Here is a 22,002-nt window from a genome sequence, read left to right as displayed (position 1 = left end):
ATAAAAAACAGCCAGAGTTGAGGAATACAATAACCAAAATAAAAATAAAAACACTAAAGGGAATCAACAGCAGAGAATGCAGAAGAAGAAATCAGCCATCTAGAAGACAGGTTAATGGAAAGCACCTAAGGTGAACAGCAAAAATAAAAAAGAAGAAAAAATTAGGATAGGTAAGGGATCTCTGGGACAAATCAAACATACTCACTTTCACATTATAGGGGTTCCAGAATGAGAAGAGAAAGACAATGGGGCAGAAAACATATTTGAAGGAATAATAGCTAAAATCTTTCCTAACTTGGGGAAAGATACACACATTCAGATCCAGGAAGCACAGAGAACCCCAAACAAGATGAGATCCACACCAAGATACCCAATAATTAAAAAGTCAAAGATTAAAGATTAAGAGAAAAAATTTAAAAGTAGCAAGAGAAAAGCAACTAGTTACTTTCAAAGAAAACCCCATAAGGCTATAAACTTATTTTCAGCAGAAACTTTGCAGGCCACAAGGGAGTGACATAATATATTCAAAGTAGTGGAAGGAAAAAAAAACAACCAAGGACATCAGTCAGAATTGGAGAAATGAAGAGTTTCCCAGGCAAAAAAATTTAAATAGTTTGTCACCACTAAACTAACCTTTTGAGAAATGTTAATAGGACTTCTTTAAGCAGAAAGAAAAGGTCCTAATTAGAAAAAAAGAAAAATATTCAAGGAAAAAAATTTCACTAATAAAAGCAAACATTACAATAAAGGTAGTAGATTACTTAAAAACCTTCTTTGGAGGTTAAAAGAGTAGTAAAAAAAAAAAATCAATGATATCTATAAAAATTAGTCCAGGGAGGGGAGACGAACCATGAGAGACGATGGACTCTGAAAAACAAACTGAGGGTTCTAGAGGGGAGCGGGGGGAGGATGGGCTAGCCTGGTGATGGGTATTAAAGAGGGCACGTTCTGCATGGAGCACTGGGTGTTATGCACAAACAATGAATCATGGAACACTACATCAAAAACTAATGATGTAATGTATAGTGATTAACATAACAATAAAAAAATTAAAAAAAATTAGTCCAGGGATATACAAAATAAGATGTAAATATGACATCATATACATAAAACATGAAAGAGTGATGCGAAAAAGTAGAACTTCTATAATATTTCAACTTAAGGAATCATCAACTTAATATGGACTGCTATACACAGGATGTTATATATGAACCTCATGGTAATCACACATTGAAAGCCTAAAATAGGTACACAAAAAATAAAGAGACAGGAATCCAAATGTAACAGTAGGAAACATCAATCACAAGGGAAGAGAGCAAGGGAAGAAGAACAGAGAAGTACTACAAGAACAATCAGAAAAGAATTAAAAGTGGCAATAAGTACATACCTATCAATAATTACTTTAAATGTAAATGGTCTAACTCCTCCAATCAAGACACAAAGGGTAGCTAAATGGATGAAAAACCAACCAACCAACAATCAAAAAAACAAGACCATCCATATACTGCCTATATGAGATTTACTTCAAACCTAAAGCCACGTACAGATTGAATGCAAAGGGATGAAAAAGATATCCCATGGAAATGGAAGTGAATAAAAAGCTAGGGTCACCACACTTTTATCAGACAAAACAGACTTAAAAACAAAAACTGTGAGGAACTAAGATGATGGTGTAGTGGGAGGACTCTAGGCTTGCCACAGCCTCAAACACAGCTAGATAAATATCAAATCATTCTGAATACCCAAGAAATCAATTTGAGGACTGACACAACTGCACAACTAGAGGGAAAGAGGTACATCACAGAAGGTACAAAGTACAGAGACATGGTTTAGGGGAGAAATGGAACATGGGTGCTGTGAAGGGAAGGGAACCCTGGTCATGGAGACAGGTGAAAGAGAGATCACAGAGGATCTCAAAAAAAAAAACACTCCCCCAAAGCTACTGACTGATATTCTACCCAGCAAGTCTGTCATTCAAGACAGAAGGAGAAATAGAGTTTCCCAGAAAAAAACTAAAGTAGTTCATGACCACTAAACTAGCCCTACAGGAAATATTAGCACTAGTTATTATATGACTTCTTTATAAAGCCATTACTCTCAGGGACAGGAAACATAATGGGCTTTCCTAACACCAAAAGACAGACAACTAGACACTAGACAAAATGCCAAGATGAAGGAATTCATCCCAAAAGAAAGAACAAGAAAAGATCACAGCCAGGGATGTAATCAAAACAGATATAAATAATACACCTGATCCAGAATTTAAAGCAACAACCATGGGGCACCTGGGTGGCTTAGTCAGTTAAGCAACTGCCTTAGGCTCAGGTCATGATCTCAGTCCTGGGATCAAGCCCGAAGTCTAGGTTTCCTGCTCAGTGGGGAATCTGCTTCTCTCTCTCTCTCTCCCTCCCTCCCTCTGCCCCTCCCCTATAATTGTTCTCTCTCTTAAATAAATAATTAAAATCTTAAAAAAAAATAAAGCAACAATCATAAGGATATTAGCTGGGCTTGTGAAAAGCCTAGAAGACACCAGGAAGTCACTTACCACAGAGATAAAAGAGCTAAAAACTAATCAGGCTGAAATGAAAAATGCGGTAAGTGAGATTTGAAACAGACTGGACGTAATGACCTCAAGTATGGAAAAAACAGAGGAATTAATAAGTGATATAGGAGATAAAATTATGGAAAATAATGAGGCTGAAAAGAAGAGGGAAAGAAAAGCCTTGGATCATGAAAGTAGACTTAACGGAACTCAATAACTCCATAAAGCATAATAAAGTTTTTATCATAGGAGTCCTAGAAGAAAAAGAGAGGGAAAAGGGGGCAGAAGATTCACTCAAGGAAACTATAGCTGAAAACTTCCCTAATCTGGGGAAGGAAACAGATGTCCAAATCCAAGAGGCACAGAGAACTCCCATCAAAATCAACAAAAGCCTGCCAACACCAAGATATATTGTAGTTAGATTTGCAAAATATAGAAATAAGGAAAAAATCCTAAAAGCAGAAAGAGAAAAGAAATCCTTACAAGGGAAGACAAATAAGGTTAGCAGCAGATCTATCCACAGAAACTAGGCAGGCCAGGAGAGAGTGGCATGATATATTGGACATGCTCATGGGAAAAATCTGCAGCCAAGAATACCCTATCCAGCAAGGCTGTCATTCAAGATAGAAGGAGAAATAAAGAGTTCCCAGACAAGAAAAAACTAAAGAAGTTCATGACCACTAAACTAGCCCTGCAAGAAATATTAAAGGGGACTCTTTGAGTGGGAAAGAAAGACCAAAAGCAACAAAGACTAGAAAGGACCCGAGAACATCACCAGAAACACCAGCTTTACAGGTAACACAATGGCACTAAGTTCATATCTATCAATAATCACTCTGAATGTAAATGGACTAAATGCTTCAATCAAAAGGCACAGGGTATCAGAGTGGATTAAAAAAAACAAAAACACCCATCTATCTGCTGCCTACAAGTGACTCATTTTAGACCTAAAGACATGTGCAGGTTGAAAGTGAGGGGATAGAGAAATATTCGCCATGCAATGGATGTCAAAAGAAAGCTGGAGGAGCTATACTTCTATCAGACAAACTATATTTTAAACCAAAGACTGTAACAAAAGATGAAGAAGGGCACTATGTCATAATAAAGGAGTCTAATTAACAAGATCTAACAATTATAAATATTTATGCCCCCACCTTGCGAGGACCCAAATGTATAAAACTATTAAAAACAAAGAAACTCATTGATAATAATACAATAATAGCAGGAGACATTAACACCCCACTTACATTAATGGACAGATCATATAAGCAGAAATCAACAAGGCAACAATGGCTTTGAATGACACACTTGACCAGAGGGACTTAACAGATATATGCAGAACATTTCATCCTAAAGCAGCAGAATACACCTTCTACTGAAGTGCACATATGGGACATTCTCCACAGTAGATCACATACTAGGTCACAAATCAGGCCTGAACATATGCAAAAAGATTGAGACCATACCATGCATATTTTCAGACCACAACACTATGAAACATGAAGTCAACCACAAGAAAAAATTTGGAAAGACCACAAATACATGGAAGCTAAAGAAGATCCTACTAAAGAATGAATGGGTCAACCAGGAAATTAAAGACATTAGAAAAGCACATGGAAACAAATGAAAATGAAAACACAATGGCCCAAAACCCTTGGGATGCAGCAAAAGTAGTCCTAAAAGGAAAGTATATACCAATACAGGCCTTCCTCAAGAAGCAAGAAAAAAATCTTAAATACACAGCTTAACCTTACACCTAAAGGAGCTAGAAAAAGAACAACAAATGAGGCCTAAAGCCAGCAGAAGAATGGAAATAATAAAGATTAGAGCAGAAATAAATGATATAGACACAACAACAACAAAAAACAAAACAGTAGAACAGATCAATGAAACCAGGAGCTGGTTCTTTGAAAGAATTAATAAGATTGATAAACCTCTAGGCACACTTATCAAAAAGAAAACAGAAAGGACCCAAATGAATAAAATCACTAGTGAAGAGAGGAGAAATAACAACCAACACCAAAGAAACATAAGCAATTATGAAAAATTATATGCCAACAAATTGGGTAATATGGAAGGAATGGATGAATTCCCAGGAACATTCAAACTAACAAAACTGAAACAGGAAGAAATAGAAAACTTGAACAGAATGATAACCAGCAAAGAAACTGAATCAGTAATAAAAAAATCTCCCAACAAAAAAAAGCCAGGGCCAGTAGGCTTCCCAGGGGAATTCTACCAAACATTTAAATAAGAGTTAATACCTATTCTTCTCAAACTTTTCCAAAAAATGGAAATAGTAGGAAAACTTCCAAATCATTCTATGATGCCAGCATTACCCTGATCCCAAACCAAAGACTCCACTAAAAAGAGAATTACAGGCCAATATCCCTGATGAACATGGATGCAAAATTCTCAAAATACTATCAAGTCAGATCCAACAGTACATTAAAAGAATCGTTTACCATGATCAAGTGGGATTTATTCCCGAGTTGCAAGGATGATTCAATATTCACAAATCAATCAACATGATACATATTAATAAACAAAAGGATATGATCCTCTCAATAGATGCAGAAAAAACATTAGACAAAGTAGAGCATCCATTCTTGATAAAAACCCTCAGCAAAGTAGGGATAGAGGGAACATACCTCAACATCATAAAGGCCTTATACAAAAAAAACAAAGTTAGGGGCACCTGGGTGGCTCTGTTGGTTAAGCTCCTGCCTTTGGCTCAGGTCATGATGTCAGGGTCCTGGGTTGGAGCCCCACATTGGGCTCCCTGCTCAGCAGGGGAATCTGCTTCTCCCTCTTCTCTGCCCCTCCCCCAGCCCCCCTGACTAGTGTGCTCTATCTTTCTCTCAAGTTAAATAAATACAATCTTTAAAAAAGCCCAAAAAACAAAAAACCCAAAGCTAGTATCATCCTCAATGTGGAAAAACTGAGAGTTTTTCCTCTACAATCAGGAACAATACAGGGATGTTCACTCTCACCGGTTATTTAACATAATACTGGAAGTCCTAGCCTCAGCAATCAGACAACAAAAAGAAATAAAAGGCATCCAAATTGGCAAGGGAAAGACAAACTTTCACTATTCATAGACAACATGATATTCTGTAGAAAAGCTGAAAGACCCCACCGAAAAATTGCTACAACTGATACACAAATTTGGTAAAGACACAGGATACACAGTCAATGTACCAAAGTCCATTGCATTTCTTTTTTTTTTTTTTAAGATTTTATTTATTTATTTGACAGAGAGAGAGACAGCGAGAGAGGGAGCACAAGCAGGGGGAGTGGGAGAGGGAGAAGCCGGCTTCCTGCTGAGCAGGGGGCCCGATGCGGGGCTCGATCCCAGGACCCTGGGATCACGACCTGAGCCGAAGGCAGACGCTTAATGACTGAGCCACCCAGGTGCCCCAGTCTGTTGCATTTCTATACATCACTAAGAAGCAGCAGAAAGAGAAATCAAGGCATTAATCCCATTTACAATTGTACCAAAAACACAAGATACCTAGGAATAAACTTAACCAAAGAGGTAAATGATCTATACTCTGAAATCTATAGAACATTTATGAAAGAAATTGAAGAGGACACAAAGAAATGGAAAAACATTCTATGCTCATGGATTGGAAGAACAAACATTGTTAAAATGTCTCTATTACCTAAAGCAATCTACACATTTAATGCAATCCCTATCAAAATACCACCAGCAGTTTTCACAGAACAAGAACAATCCTAAAATTTGTATGGAACCACAAAAGACACCAAATAGCCAAAGCAATCTTAAAAAAAGGAAAAGCAAAGCTGAAGGCATTACAATTCTGGACTTCAAGTTATATTGCAAAGCTGTAGTGATGAAAACAGTATGGTACTGGCACAAAAATAGACACATAGATCTATGGAACAGAATAGAAAAACCAGAAATGGATCCACAAGTATATGGTCAATGAATCTTTGTCAAAGCAGGAAAGAATATCCAATAGAAAAAAGACAGTCTCTTCGACAAATGGTGTTGGGAAAACTGGACAGCCACATGCAGAAGAATGAAACTGGACCACTTTGTTACACCATACACAAAAATAAATTCAAAATAGATGAAAGAACTAAATGTGAGACAGGAAACCATCAAAATTCTAGAGGAGAACACATTTAGCAACCTCTTTGACATTAGCTGTAGCAACTTCTTAGTAGATATGTCTCCTGAGGCAAGAGAAACAAAAGCAAAAATGAACTAATGGGACTTACTCAAGATAAAAACTTCTGCACAGTGAAGGAAACAATCAACAAAACTAAAAGGCAACTTTTGGAATGGGAAAAGTTATTTGCAAAGGACATATCTGATAAAGGGTTAGTATCTAAAATCTATAAAGAGCTCTTTTCCTCCCCGGCTGCTTGAAGCTTGGCCGCCATCATGAACGACACAGTAACTATCTGGACCAGGAAGTTCATGACTAACCAACTACTTCAGCGGAAACAGATGGTCATTGATGTTCTTCACCCCGGAAAGGCAACAGTATCTAAGACAGAAATTCGGGAAAAACTAGCTAAAATGTACAAGACCACACCAGATGTCATATTTGTGTTTGGATTCAGAACCCATTTTGGTGGTGGCAAGACAACTGGCTTTGGCATGATATATGATTCCTTGGATTATGCAAAGAAAAATGAACCCAAACACAGACTCGCAAGACATGGCCTGTATGAGAAGAAAAAGACATCAACAAAACAGCAAAAGGAACGCAAGAACAGAATGAAGAAAGTCAGGGGGACTGCAAAAGCCAATGTTGGTGCTGGCAAAAAGTGAGCTGGAGATTGGACAACAGAAGGAGTAAAGATGCTGCAGTGGATTTATCTGTGCTGGTTGTGCAGATTTTTCATGAGAGGATTAATAAACTAAGAATGTTAAAAAAAATAAAAAAATAAAATCTCTAAAGAACTTACCAAACTTAATACCCCAAAACAAAGAATTCAGTTAAGAAATGGGCAGAAGACATGAGTTTTCCAAAAAAGACATCCAGATGGCTAACAGACACATGAAAAGATGCTCAACATCACTCATCATCAGGGAAATCAAAACTACAATGAGATATCACCTTATACCTGTCATAATGGCTAAAATCAACAACTCAGGAAACAACAGGTGTTGGCAAGGATGCAGAGAAAGGGGAACCCTCTTACACCATTGGAAGGAATGCAAACGGGTACGGCCACTCTGGAAAACTATGGAGGTTCCTCAAAAAAGTTAAAAATAGAACTACCTTATGATCCAGTAATTGCACTACTAGGTATTACCCAAAGGATACAAAAATACTGATTTGAAGGGATACATGCACCCCAATGTTTATAGCAGCATTATCAACAATAGCCAAATTATGGAAGGAGCCCAAATGTCCATCAAGTGATGAATGGATAAGGAACAACTGGTGTGTGTGTGTGTGTGTGTGTGTGTGTGTGTAACTATAATGCAGTATTCCTCAGCCATCAAAAAGAATGAAATCTTGCCATTTGCAATGATGTGGATGGAGTTAGAGAGTATTATGCTAAGTGAAATATGTCAGTCAGAGAAAGACTAATAATATATGACTTCACTCATATATGGAATTTAAGAAACAAAACAAATGAACATGGGGAAAAAAGAGAGTCAAATATAAAACAGACTCTTAACTATAGAGGATAAACGAGGGTTGCTGGAAGGGAGATGGGCAGGTGGATGGGTTAAATGTGTGATAGGTATCAAGGAGGGCACTTATCATGATGAGCACTGAGTGCTGTATGTAACTGATGAATCACTAAATTCTACTCCTGAAACTAATATTACTCTGTATGTTAACTGGAATTTAAATAAAGGCTTGAAAATACATAAATTAAAATAAATAAATTAATACATACATACATACTGTAACGAGACAAATAAGGACATTACATAATCATAAAGGGATCAATCCAACAAGAGGACATAACAATTTTAAATATCTATGCACCTAACATAGGACTACCTAAATACATGAGGCAAATATTAAATGAGATAAAGGGAAAAACTGACAGTAATACTAATAGTTGGGGACTTCACCACCACACTACATCAATGGATAGATCATCTAGACAGAATATCAGAAAACAGTGGCTATCCAAAGGTTTTTCACTTTTGTTTATTTTTTCAAATAACCAGTTCTTGGTTTCATTGATCTTTTCTATTCTTGTCTCTATCTCATGTATTTCTGCTCTGATCTTTGTTATTTCCTTCATTCTACCAATTTTAAGCTTTGTTTGTTCCTCTTTTTTTAGTTCTGTTAGGTGTAAAGTTAGATTATATACCTGATATTTTTCTTGTTTCTTGAGGGAAGCCTATATAGCTATAAACTGCCTGTTTAAAACTGCCTTTGTTGTGCCCCAAATATTTTGGACTGTTGTGTTTTCATTTTCATTTGCTTCCATGTATTTTTGATTTCCTCTTTCTTTGTTGACCTATTGGCTTTTTAGTAACATATTGCTTAGCCTCCACATGCTTGTGGGTTTTTTTTTCATTTTATTCTTGTAACTATTTCATAATACCAGAAATCCTAGCCATAGCATTCAAAAAGAAATAAAAAGCATCCAAATTAGTAAGGAGGAAGTAAAACTTTCAGTATTTGTAGATGACACAATACTATATGTAAAACCTTAAAGACTCCACCAAAAAACTATTAGAACTAATAATGAATTCAGTAAAATTGCAGGATACAAAATATACAGAAATATGTTGTGTTTCTATACACAAATAATGAAGTTCCAGAAAGAAATTTAAGAAACAATCCAATTTTCAACTGCCCCAAAAGAAATAAAATACCTAGGAATAAATTTAACCAAGGAGGTGAAAGATCTATATTCTAAAAACTGTAAGACATTGATGAAAGAAACTGAAGGTGACATAAACAAATGAGAAAATATTCCATGCTCACGGATTGAAAAAACCAGTATTGTTAAAATGTTCATACTACCCAAAGCAAGATGCAGATTCAATGCAATCCCTATGAGAATTCTTCTGGAATTTTTCAGAGAACCAGAACAAATAATTTTAAAATTTGTATAGAATCACAAAAGACTTTGACTAGCCAAAGCAATCTTGAGAAAGAAGAACAAAACTGGAAGTATCACAATACCAGCTGTTAAGAGACACTACAAAGTATAATACTCAAAACAGTATGATACGGACACAAAAATAAGACACATAAATGAATGGAACAGGATAGAGAGTCCAGAAATAAACTCTTGCTTATATGATCTATTAATCTATGACAAAGGAGACAAGAATATACAATGGGGAAAGATGATCTCTTTGATAAATGGTGCTGGGAAAATTGGACAGCTACATGCAAAAGAAACAACTGGACCATTTTCCTGCAACACACGCAAAATAAACTCCAAATGAATCAAAGACCTCAAAGTGAGACCTGAAATCATAAAAACTCCTAAAAGAAAATAGGCAGTAATCTCTTGGACATAAGCCTTGGAAACCTATTTGTGAATTTGTTTCCTCAGTCAAGGGAAACAAAAGCAAAATTACTGGGATCACACCAACATAGAAAGCATTTGCACAGCAAAGGAAATAAAATGAAAAGGCAATCTACTGAATGAAGAAGATATTTGTAAATGATATATTCAATGAGGGGTTAATACTAAATATATAAAAACTGTATAGAACTCAAAAACAAAAGAATCCATTAAAAAATGGGCAGGAGACCTGAATAGACATTTTTCCAAAGAAAACATACAGATGGCCAAGAGATGCTGGTGCGAAGATGGTCAAAAATCCCTCATCATCAGGGAAATGTAGATGTCATCTCACACCAGTCTGAATAGTTAGTATTAAAAAGAAACAACAAGTGTTGGCGAGGATGTGAAGGAAAGGTAACACTTATGCACTGTTGGCAAGAAAGTAAATGGGGACAACCATTGTGGAAAACAGTATGGAAGTTCCTGAAAATATTAAAAATAGAAATATTATACGATCCAGTAATTCCACTTCTATGTATTTATCTATGGAAAACAAAAACATGAATTCAAAAAGATACATGCACCCCTATGTTCATTGCAGCTTTATTTACAATAGCCAAGATATGAAAGCAACTTAAGTGTCCATCTATAGATGAATGGATAAAAAGATGTGGTATATATACACAATGGAATATAACTCAACCATAAAAAAAGTGACATCTTGCCACATGCGACAACATGGATGGATGGAAAAGGTATTATGTTAAGTGAAAAAAGCAGAAAGATAAAGACAAATATCATCTGATTTCACTTATATGTGGAATATCAAAAACAAATCAAATAGATAAATGAAAATAGACATGTAAACATAAAGACAACTGGAGGTTGTCAGAGGGTGGGGGTGGAGGATGGGTGAAAAAGGTGAAGAAGGTTAAGAGATACAAACTTCCAGTTATAAAATAAGTCATGGAGATGAAAAATACAGCACAGGGCATATAGTCAGTAATACCGTAATAATATTGCATAGAGACAATGGTGACTGCACTTATTATGGTGACATTGCATAATGGGTAGAATTGTTGAATTGCTAGGTTATATACTTGAAACTAATATAACACTGCATGTCAACTCTAATACAAATAAATAACACAATGAGGTATCACCTTACCTCTGCCAGAATGGCTAATAATAAATAAGTAGTGGTGAGGATGTGGAGAAAAGGGAACTCTCGTGCACTGTTGGTGGGAATGTAAATTGGTGCAGCCACTATGGAAAACAATATTGAGATTCCTCAAAAAATTAAAAATAGAACTACCATATAATCCAGCAATTCCACTACTGGGGATTTATGTAAAGAAAATGAAAACACTAATTCAGAAAGGTATACACACACACACACACACACACACACAGATACAGACACACACAAATGGGTTACCACTTAACCACAAAACAGAATGCAATTTTGCCATTTGCAGCAACATGGATGGACTTTGAGGGTATTATGGTAAGTGAAAGAAGTCAGACAGAGAAAGACAGATACTACATAATTTCACTTATATGTGGAAGATAAAAAACAAAACAAAATCAAACCAGAACCCAGACTCATAGATAAGGAGAACAGATTGGTGGTTGCCAGAGAGGAAGGGAAGGAAGGGTGGGAAAATGGGTGAAGGAGATCAAGAAGTACAATCTTTCAGCTATAAAATAAGTAAGTCATGTGTATGTAATACAGAGCGAAGGGAAGATAGTTAATTATACTGTATTAACTGTTTAAGGTAGCAGATGATAACTTGATTTATTGTGGTAATCACTTTGCAATGTATAAAAATGTTGAATCATTATGTTGTACACCTACTTTAATACATTATATGTCAATTATACCTTATAAGTTAAAAAAAAAAAACCTCAGACTTGTGAAACGGTATCTGGATAAAGGGGAGCTTACATGAGTCCCTCTTCTTTAGTAACTGCTGGCATGGAAAGATGAGTAAAAGATAAAACATTGGCATGCACATTACATGGAAGATTATGAATTAAGAAACATTACTAACAGGGCGCCTGGGTGGCTCAGTCGTTAAGCGTCTGCCTTCGGCTCAGGTCATGATCCTGGGGTCCTGGGATCGAGCCCCTCATCGGGCTCCCTGCTCGGCGGGAAGCCTGCTTCTCCCTCTCCCACTTGCCCTGTTTGTGTTCCCTCTCTCACTGTCTCTCTCTCTGTCAAATAAATAAATAAAATCTTTAAAAAAAAAGAAACATTACTAACAAAGAGGAAAAAATAAAGGCTTTCTGTATTTCATTAGCAAAGCTTGATTTCTTATCTCTGTTTTGGTTCAGAACCGCTCTGTCGCTCTTGCCATGCTATTACCTCTAGGCCTTTTTTTTTCTTTCTATCCTCCAATTTTCATTCACTCTTTCTTTTCTCTTTATCATTTTTCTCTTCTTTTCCTTCTCTTCCACTAATGCTCTTATACAAATTTATATGTGTTACCATAAAAATTAGTGTTTGTGCATTTCATCCAGCCTTTCAGGAGTTGATTTGATGATTATGCTGATGATCTACTGGTCTAATCAATTCAAAGACAGACAAGAATATATTTTGGCCATATCTATAACCCTCATGCTATATGAAACAAACCCATCAAATAAAAAAATTAAAGAAACGAAGATTCCATATATAAAGATATATTTACTTTAGCCCATTCCCTAACTATCAAGGAATTTTTACTATTCTCAAAAGTTGACTGGAGTCTCTCTCAACTCAAAATAAAGCATGTAAATTGATAGTTCATGTAGCCTCATAACCACAAATATTGTTTTCCCATGCTGTGAATGCGTAATTCTTTCTTGAAATTTGCTGAGGTATTTGCCTCACTAAAATCCTGTGGAAATGAATGCTGTAGATTTATTAGGCACTCCATAGAAATGTATTTCCTTTGTGTTTTAAATTAGTTGCATTTTCATGTCATTGAGCATGCCCTTGTTCTTGCTTCCATTTGTGGTCTTGTATCCAGTGGGAATTTATAGGGCTCAGATTTATTTAAATTATGCTGATGTATTTGATCTTTCAACATACAGTGCATGGTAAAATGGGTGTCCATATTCATAAATGAAATATGAGGGAAAAGGCAGGCTGATAAATTCTCCACTAAATCAGGTTTAATTAGATATCAAAAAGGGATAAAGCCTGGCCAAGTTTCCACTCTTAAGTGTTACAGAGATCTAAGATCAGAAAACGAAAATAGAGATTCAAATGTGTATTATAAAACATTTTCTCGAATTTTATAGGTGACAAGAACATATGTCTAATTCAGCCAATCCACTTGTTGAGCAGAAGTTTCCTCTTCATTAATTCTTCCAATTTCACTTTATAAGTAGCTTAGGAAAAGCTCTCTACCTGCCCCAAAGATTATTAGGCTTGTAAAATATCATCATGCTCGCCTACATTAGACCCTAAAAATTGTAGAAATATTATTAGTGACCCACATTTGACATAGCTATGTTTCTGCTTTTGGAATTTGGGCACAATTTGAGACATTTCTAAAGCATTGTGTGTAAACCAAGTTTTATGTTTAGGATGATGGGGTAGCTTGGTAACTTAAAAAAATCTCAAGAGAATACTTATTCATGAAATGAAATCGTCTTTTAAAAATAAATAATAACCTCTTAATGTGTGTTTTGCACATGTTGGGTATTATTTTCATATCCTGAGTTTACTTCAAGTGAGATACTGCCTTACAAGTTTCAAGGATCCATGTACATATGCACAAAAGTACATTTCCTTGTCACAAAGACATACATTGACCCTTTTCAGTTTATCTATGTGTCTGTCCACTCTTTTCATCTGTCTTCTTCCAAAACACATGAGTGAGCAGAAAGAAGTCAAAATGCTATTAGAATAGTTGTTGGTGTGGGAAAGACATGTCGGAATGTGTGGTGGAAAAAATGTCATGCGAACTTCCCATTCCATTTGTTCCCTTGCTCACCCTTCACCCTAGTCTTCCCCCTAGTCTCTCCCTTTACATTATCTTTTTCCATGAGATTTAGGACACACCAGACATGAGTGCAGTTAGCTGTAACTAAAGCTGCTGAAATTATGCTTGTAGGTCTCCTCCATGTCTCTTTATTAATTATAAAAATAAACACAGACTGAAATTTAGGGGTCAACAAATATGTTAAATGTCCTAACTTTATTTAAAAACATAGCAAATTCATGGGGCGCCTGGGTGGCTCAGTCGGTTAAGCATCTGCCTTCGGCTCAGGTCATGATCCCAGGGTTCTGGGATCGAGCCCCGCGTTGGGCTCCCTGCTCAGCAGGGAGCCTGCTTCTCCCTCTGAGTGCAGCTTCCCCTGCTTGTGCTCTCTCTCTCTTGCTCAAATGAATAAACTCTTAAAAAAATAAAAACAGGGCGCCTGGGTGGCTCAGTTGGTTAAGCGACTGCCTTCGGCTCAGGTCATGATCCTGGAGTCCCGGGATCAAGGCCCGCATCGGGCTCCCTGCTCAGCAGGGAGTCTGCTTCTGCCTCTGACCCTCCCCCCTCTCATGTGCTCTCTCTCTGTCATTCTCTTTCTCAAATAAATAAATAAAATCTTTAAAAAAAAATAATAAAAACATAGCAAATTCAGTGGGTTATGATTGAATGTATTTTAATACAAATTAAACACATGGTATTCAAAATGCTACCAAAATGCTAAAATAAATGACCACACAAAAAATATGATGTCTACATCCCTTGGGGTTTATGTAGATAGTTCATTTTACCAATTCCGTTATTTTCTGTGCTGGAGAAATGTTTAAAAATCTCACTAAAACTTCTACGTTTCTCATAACTAATTGATTCAGTACACTCTTTCTTAAGCTTCCACAACTAGCTTTAATTTTCCCTCATATTGCCACAATTCTTTTAGATTTTCATCAATAGTTCTGAAGCTCTGCAGCTTCCTCCTGTCCTTCTAATGCCCTAATTTGTCATTCAGTAATATAGCCATACTCATCTCCTAAGCCACCATGGCAACTGCTCCTTTCATCTATGTCAACTATGTAAGCATTCTCAGTACAGAGCAGATTTACTCCCTTGACTTTAGTACAAACCGCTAACATTTTTATACGTACTTTGAGTGTTTTGTAAATGCTAAACATCATACTAAAGGATTTTACACATTTTTGCTTGCATAATATCCCATTAACTATCCCTATTTCACAGATGAAAAAACTGAGACAAAATGGCGATTACCTTCCCAAGACCACACAGTGGCAGAAGGGCAGGCTGGTTCCAGAGATCACTCTACAATTATCCTGTCTTTCATATTAGCTTCTGGGCTATCATCCATTGACCATTCTTATGCTAATCTCTATTTATGTATTTTAATGGTTATATATTTCACAATTACAAATTATTCATCATTGTATTCTTTTAAGAACTACGGATAATAAAGAAATATATGGAATGAAAAATAAAAGTTCTCTATTATCTCCCTAGCCCAATTCCAATGTCACCCCAAGAGGAAAAGGTTTGTTGTGTGTTCTTCCAGACTGCTTTCCATGCATTTACTATTTCCATGCATTAAGTTTAAAAAAATTTATTTCCAAAACTGGGATAATATGGTGTATTTTTCCATGGGTGAGGCTCTCTTCACTTAATAATGCGCTTGGGAATTAGGGAGTTGAGTTCTTTTATTCTAGTACATACAGATCTGAGTCATTTTATTTAATGACAGCATAATAATCCATAAGATAGAAATACTGTGTTGATTGGCTTTTAGGCTGTTTTCTATTTTTTGTTATTATAAAAATTATGCTATGAATATTCTTGTACAAATATCTTTGTGAACAGGTAAGCAAGTCTTTCTGTAAAACATATTCCTATAGACTGAATTGTCAGGTCAAGAGGGTATGGTCACTTGTTATGTAAGTACTGACAAATTCCTTCCAAAAAGGCTGCACCAATTCAAATTCCATCAACTGTGTATCAGAGACCTCGTTGTATTACAGCTTTTCGATCACTTGATGTAACCAGTAATAAATTAGCTCATCTGATGGGAAAATTGTTTTCCCATTTTAGTTTGCAATTCTTTGATTGTAAATGAGTTTAAGCATATTTTATGCTTCTTATCTTTTCATAGTATTAGTCCATTTAAATAATTCTTTCATCATTTCTTTTAAATATTAGTTAAAATTATAATTCTTAGTGTGCTTATTGTATTTGTTACAACTGTTTCATACTGTTTTATTGAAATGTGTTTTCTTTTCCTCTCTTCCTATGCAGTTAATATTCCCATTAGCTTCTTGAATTAAAAGTTTGTGATTAACATGCTTACATGCTTTGTTTTTATTAAAAATATTAAAGCTTCTGAATTTCCCTTTTACTTCTATCTTGTGCACATTTCACCTATTTGGTATGTAGTCCCTTGTCATTGCTACTCACTTTTGCATGTTTCATATTTTCAGTTTTATTTTCCACTTTCACCTAAGACTTGCTTAGCAGAGTGTTAAATTCTTTCCAAGAAGATACGTAAAATACTTTGTATATAAACATATACACATGTCTGTGTTTTTGTAAATGAATCCATGTTTATTTATTAAAGCCTATTAATGATTTGGTTTTAATTCTTTTCAGGATGCATTCTAAGATTATTCTTGTGTTATTAAATTAAATGTTACCCAGATGCTTTGTTTCAGTAACAATAATTAGATTCTGAATATGTGTCTCCTCAAAATATCTACTAATCAAGTCTGTGTTATGTCACCCACATGGAAAGAGGCTTAGCAAGGAATGAGGGCAGTAATGGGCAGTGGTGTACCTAGTTATCTGACCACAAAGCAGATCATTTTAAAATACCTTTCCTCCTTTAAGAAAATTATTTTCAGTATCAATCATAAAAAGAATGTATCTTGCACACATTCAAATTCATGTATGTTTTTCACATCTATAAAATTTGCATTTCCTCAACCAAAATTTTATACCTCTCTGTTTGCACTCTGTTTTATTTTTAAACATTTTAAGCACAAATAAAAATTCCATGTCATCATATAGAATGACAGAATTGAGGTAACAAGTTCTGTTTGTCTTTACAATCATTGCATTATCATTGTTTACTTTGAGTTTACTCTTTGAAGGCAGGAGTATGTGGTACCTCAGGGGATGAAGACACCAACAGTGCTGAAAATAAGTCAAATATCTGTAACCTTAGGAAAACTCTTACAACAAATACATGTAGCTGAATTGACATCTATATGGAATGTATAATTGGGAATTCCCTGAATTAATGTCTAAGGAGAATACAGTATTTGTTAAGAGGAAAAGTAATACATTTGTGCTAATTTGAAGCTTACATATAAATTATTGAAACTCAGCCATAACTGCAACGGTTTTTAGAACATACACAAAGTATTTTGGGGGAAGTAAATTTTGTCATTAACATTGTTTAAAATGGCTGGGGCATGGTGATAACAAAAAACAAACCCATTCTGAATAGGTTTTGTTACTGTTTGAATTCTCTACAGACACCATACCCCTTATAGGCATACCTCATTTTACAGCACTTCACTTTATTTTGCTTTGCAGACACTGCAGTTTGGTTTTTCTACAAGTTGAAGATTTGTGGCAACCCCCCATTGAGCAAATCTATTGGTTCCATTTTCCCAACAGCATTTTCTTACTTTGTGTCTATCACATTTTGGTGATACTCTCAATATTTCAAACTTTTTCATCATTATTATATTTGTTATGCTGATCTGTGATCAGTAATCTCTGATATAATCTATTGTAATTGTTTTGGGGCACCATGAACCATGCCCATGTCAGATGGCAAACCTAACTGATAAATGTTGTGTGTTTTGATTGCTCCACCAACCAGCTGTTTCTCTCTCTCTCTCTCTCTCTCTTAAGGCCTCCCTATTCCCAGAGACACAAAAATATTGAAATTAGATCAACAAGTAATGACATAAAGGCCTCTAAGTATTCAGGTAAAAGGAAGAGTCACACATCGCTCACTTTCAATCAAAAGCTAGAAATGATTAAGCATAGTGAGGAAGACACATTGAAAGCCAATATGGGCTGATAGCTAGGCCTCTTAGGATGTGAAGAAAGTTTTAGTCATTGGATAGAAGACCAAACCAGTCACAATATTCCCTTAAGCCAAAGCCTAACCCAGAGAAAGGCTCCAACTCTCAATTCTGCAAAGGCAGAGAGAGATGAGGAAGCTACAGAAGAAACGTTTGAAGCTAGCAGAGGTTTTTTCAAGAAATTTAAGGAAAAAAGTTGTCTCCATAACACAAGTTCAAGGTAAAGCAGCAAGTGCTGATGCAGAAGCTGCAGCAGTTACCAAGAAGATCTAGCTAAGATAGTTCATGAAGGTGACTACACTCAACAACAGGTTTTATTTTTTTAAGATTTTATTTATTTGTTTGACAGAGAGAAAAAGCACAAACAGGGAGAGCAGTAGGCAGAGGGAGAGGGAGAAGCAGGCTCCCTGCTGAGTAAGGAGCCTGATGCAGGGCTCGATCCCAGGACCCGGGGATCACGACCCAAGCCAAAGGCGATGCTTAATCGACTGAGCCACCCAGGCACCCCTCAACAACAGATTTTTGATGTAGAGGAAACAGCATTCCTTACATTGAAAGAAGATGCCATTTAGGTCTTTCATAGCTAGAGAGGAGAAGTCAAGACCTGACTTCAAAGCTTAAAGTGACAGGCTGATTCTCTTGTTAGGGGCTAATGCAGACTTTAAGTTAAAGCCAATACTCATTTACTATTCTGAAAATCCTAGAGCCCCAAAGAGTTATGCTAAATCTACTCTGCCTGTGCTCTATAAATGGAACAACAAAGCCTGGATTACAGCACATCTGTTTACAACATGATTTACTGAATATTTTAAGCCCACTGTTGAGACCTACTGCAGAGAAAAAAAAGATTTCATTCAAAATATTACCGCTCACTGACAATGCACTTCATCACCCAAGAGCTCTGATTAAGATATACAATGAGATTAATGTTGTTTTCATGCCTGCTAACACAACATCCATTCTGCAGCCCATGGATCATAGAGTCATTTCAACTTTCAAGTCTCATTATTTAAGAAATACATCTCATAAGGTTATAGGTGCCCTAAAAAGTGATTCCTCTGATGGATCTGAGCAAAGTAAACGGAAAACCTTCTGGAAAGGATTCACCATTTTAAATGCCATTGAGAACATTTATGATTCATGGGAAGAGATAAAAATATCCACATTAACAAGAATTTGATAGAATGGATGACTCATTCTGTGGGCTGTCTTTTCACTTTCTTGATAGTGTTTTTTGAAGTACATTTTTTTTTTTTTAGTTTTGATGAAGTCCAATTTATCCAGTTTTTCTTTGGTAATTTTTGGTTTACAAGTCATATATAAGAAACCATTGCCTAATAGAAGATTACTAACATATACATTTATGTTTTCTTCTAAGAGTTCTATTGTTTTAGCTCTTACATACAGATCTTTGACACATTTTAAATAAAATTTTGTATATGGTGTGAAGTAGGGGTCCAGATTCATTCTTTTGCATGTATATACCCAATTTTCAAGCAAACTTATTGAAAAGATTCTTCTTTTCCCCCATTGAATTGCCTTAGTATCCTTGTCTAAAATACATGATTTTATTTCGGGAATCTTAGGTCTAATCTGTTGATCTGCATGTTGATTATTATGCCAATTATAACACAGTATCATTTATGAGGAGTTTTGAATTTGGAACAGTTGAGTCCTCCAACATTGTTCTTCTTTTTAAAGATTTCTTTGGCTATTCTGGGTCCCTTACATTTTCATATAAATTTTACAACCAGCTTGTCAATTTCTACCAAAAAGGCTATTGGAATTTTGATGGAAATTGTACTGAATCTGCAGATCAATTTAGAAATTACTGACTGACATCTTAACATAGTTTTCCAATACATGAACATGGGAAGTCTTTCCATTTATGTCTTTAATTTCTTTCTACACTATTTTATAGGTTTCAGTGTATAAGAGTTGAACTTCTTTTGCCAAATTTCTAATTATTTTATTCTTTTTGATGCTATTACAAATGAACTGTTTTCTTAATTTCATTTTCAGATTATTCATTGCAAGTATATAGAATAAGTAACACAGTGGCAAACACTTCTGTGGAAAAATTAGTTTCTAAATTTGACTTTCTTAAGATAAATAACTAGAATGGCAATTACCGAGCCAGTGGGTATGTGTCTTCTCCAGTAGTTCTTGAAATCGATGTATGCTAGCTAACACATACTATTTTAAGATATTTGGTAATGTGGTAATTGGATTAAAAATGTTAGTTTCTTTTAAACTATTTTGTAAGCAAAATTAAACTTCTCACATATTTTAGCTTTTAAAATTTATCTGTCTCTTGCTTACTTATCTATAATAATCTTATTGCTTTCTAATTTTATATGTTGGGTTTAATTTTGTAATAGCTTTTTAATTTATCTTCTTTCTATCCTTGCCAACTATTCTCGACTCAGTAATTAAAGAGATCCTATTAAAATGTAGCTCAGTTCATGTCACTCCTTTACTTAAAACTCTCCATTGGTTTGTCATTTCACTCAAAGCAAAGCCCTAAAAGTGGCCATTTGATCCCATTTGCTTTCTGATCTCATTCCTACTACTTTCCTGTTCTGATTCTTTCCTCATTCTTTTCCTTCCAACTGCCCTGGTTTTGTTTTTTCAAACCTCTCAGGGTACACCTTCAATTTCGATTGAAATTGCATTTCACCTGTAAAATAATTATCAAAAAATGGAATTTTAAAAACAATATTTAGTTTTCCTATCTAGGGAAGAGGTATGCTTCTTCATTTTCTCGTATTTCTAATATTATTTGTAAAGTTTTCTTCACAAAGATCTTATTTATTTTGTTTATTCTTAGATATTTATTTCTTGCTGCAGGACATGTTGCTATTGATAAGCTTTTACTCTATTATATTTTCTTTCATTTCATCTGTATTACACGGAAAAAATTTTATGCATTTATCTTGTCTTTAGCTTTGAATTCAATTAATCCAATTGTAAATGATTTTAAGTTTTCTAATATGTATCCAAATGACATGCAAATATTTTGCATCATCCTTTCCACTATTGTATTTCTTATTTTTGTTTTTTATCGTCTTGTATTGTAAAATCTTTCAGAATAAAGTTGGAAATAATTGGAGTGGGGCTGGAAGTTCTATCTCTTATTAGAAAGCAGAAAGACAATTTTTACTTCTGCTATAACAAGACATAAACAGATAGACCTAATACAAGTCTTCTTTAAAATCATTATAAATACAGAGAACACTGAAAGAACAAAACACCAGTGAGAAGAACGCTTCCTAGGTGATGAAGTGATTGACGATGCTTTATGTTTGAAACCAGATGCTGAGGTTGGGGTAGGATAGGCAGAGAAGTGACCACTGTGAGAGATCAGTCTTTGCTGGGATGAGGTGAAATTAGTCAAACTTTTGACAAAACTATGGGCTGACATGCTGGATTTAAATCTAGTGGCACTCCATGGGCAAACATAATCCTCTCTGCTCAAAATTTTGCAGTGATCATTTTGTTGAGAAAGCAGGGCTAAGGAACAGGATGAGAGAGCAAAGAGATCTGGTGGTCTTGTAGTTGCTGCCTTACAACCCTGAAGGCTCCAAGTTTTAATCTTCACTCTCATTGCTCCAGGTCTCATACCAGGCAGTAGAACTAAAATAGAGTCAATTCTTTCCCTCCAACCAGTCTCTCACTCTTAAGACCAAGAGAAAAGATTCCCATAATTTTGCAGTTTCTCGTCCAATAGTAGTAGCTGATCATGTTAATTAGGCTTGTGAACCAGAAACTGATTATCCTTGAGGCCTGTTTTTAATTAATTGGCCTATTTTTCTGAGGTAATTCATGAGGCTTAGATTTCAAAGAATGATTTCAAAGAATAAAGTAAATAAAGCATGAGTGCTCAGCAATAAAAGTAACCCATAACCAGGGCTCAGAA

General features: G+C 35.4%; 1 pseudogene; it reads left to right on the top strand.

Annotated features, from left to right (window-relative positions):
- The first annotated feature begins 6,908 nt into the window (after positions 1–6,908).
- LOC102730498 (small ribosomal subunit protein eS24 pseudogene) lies at positions 6,909–7,419 on the top strand (annotated as a pseudogene).
- Positions 7,420–22,002: the final 14,583 nt, after the last annotated feature.

This window comes from Leptonychotes weddellii, chromosome 7, assembly GCF_054177405.1.
Source record: "Leptonychotes weddellii isolate Sample4059 chromosome 7, ASM5417740v2, whole genome shotgun sequence".
In the NCBI taxonomy this organism is placed as follows: domain Eukaryota; kingdom Metazoa; phylum Chordata; class Mammalia; order Carnivora; family Phocidae; genus Leptonychotes; species Leptonychotes weddellii.
Note: the sequence above shows the minus strand (reverse complement) of the source record. Positions and strands in the feature narration are given on the sequence as shown.